Below are 1,852 nucleotides of genomic sequence, written 5' to 3' on the forward strand. Positions count from 1 at the left end.
TAATAATAATTTATTGCCTAATTCATCATAGTTTACTGTATTTTTGCATATGTTTTAATCGATCCTCGTAAAATCTGCAGGAGGTTCTGCCAATTTTTAAATGAAAAATGCATTCTGAGGGGTTAAGTGACTTACTGATATAACTAACAATTTATCAATCCTCATAAAGTCTGCAGGAGGTTCTGCCAATTTTTAAATGAAGAAATGCACGCTGAGAGGTTAAGTGACTTACTGATATAACTAACAATTTATTAAATGGCAAAAAACTCAAAAAACAGAATAATTCTGACTTCGAATTTTATTTTCATGGAATATAGTGTGTTAAAAAGATATAAAGTTACTAAGTCTGTCTCCCTACTCTAAATAAGACCTTCCTATAAACATTAACTTCTTGTTTTATCCATAGAGTTTCCATTTAATAGGACAGGAAATATATACACGAGATCTCTGTGGAACTGCCTTCAAATTTAATGGAAGTAAACATAAAACCTGAAAACCAAATCACCTTTTGCCGAAAGGTTTGGTTTGACAGGTTAGGAATCATAGAAACAACCTTTTTATTGCTTGTTGGAATTAAATTTAACATATTGATTTCAGCTGCTCCCAAACAAATAATTTGATAAAATACTCATTTACTTGCTCTTATTATTAATTTGCTTTTAAGGTCCCTCTGCCATGTGGCATTGAGGAGAAAAACAGATCTCTACGATTATAAAAAAGTTTATTGGTCCATGGCAAGTGTAAACCGCTGGGGTCCCTGGCAACAGTAAAATGGCAAATTAAACCAAAACCACATGCAAAGCCAAAGTGAATCACTAGTCAATGAGCATTTAAGCAGGGATGCCAAGCAAATAAACTGTCAGTCCATTAGTTAGTTATTGCCAGCACTAAATGAATAAAACTCTTAAGAAGAAATCATGGCAGTGTGGTGACAATCTGTGTTAGGTTTGTTGAGTCCTACGGAGATGGATGAAATGTTCACATGGCTGCTGTGAAACAGAGGAATGTAGGTCCAGTGGCCAGGCTGAAAGATGCATCTTATTTGAGACCTGCTGATGAGCTCCAGTCACTTAACGGCATCCTGAAAAACAGCTGGCACCTAACCCTCAAATATTGATTCAGTGTTTACAAATCTGGTTCAGTTTCTAGGCAAACAGCTTATATAAACAAGTGTACCATCTGGTTTTATGGCTCAAGTGTTTCAACTACACTTTTCCCCAGGTGTGGGGACCATGATTAATTTGAGCAATTTATGGCACCCCTTCACTTCCTGTAAGGTAGTTAAGAACTGGGCTATATTAAATACAAATTTTAGATTCTGGGAGCATAAGATCTTTCAGATAGTTGTTAATTGCAAGAAAAGAAATAACTTCCAATTATGTATGTGGCTCCAATAAGAAGGTGGTAAGTCTAAACCCTCTTGAGCATAAATTTGCAGGGCAAGAAGGAAGTGGATTTTATAGGCAGTGTGTACTTTTGCTATGCCACATTTACCACACATTATCAAAGGTAAACACAGGGAAAGGAGAGGTTTGAGGAGACAAACAAGTTTTGGACCTTTGCAAACAGCCATAGTGGTTCTAAGGATGGTAGCCAAGCAGAGTTTAAAAGTGGAGTTGAGGTGGACCTCAAAGTGTGTGGAATTCAGGTAGTAAAAAGCGCTGACATTAAAACCTTGCATTCCTTCCTCACTAGTAAGACCTGCCTACAATGTTGTCCTCCCAAAGTAGCTAGGGAAACCACAATTCAACATGCTGTTTTTGCTTAACTGAATAGGCCTCTCCATTCAGCAAGAAAGAACTTAGTGGGGTTTATATAATGAAGTTTGGGAAGAGTTGACCTTACTATGCTG

This window comes from Propithecus coquereli, unplaced genomic scaffold (genome assembly GCF_000956105.1).
Source record: "Propithecus coquereli isolate 6110/MARCELLA unplaced genomic scaffold, Pcoq_1.0 Scaffold47, whole genome shotgun sequence".
Classification (NCBI taxonomy): Eukaryota; Metazoa; Chordata; class Mammalia; order Primates; family Indriidae; genus Propithecus; species Propithecus coquereli.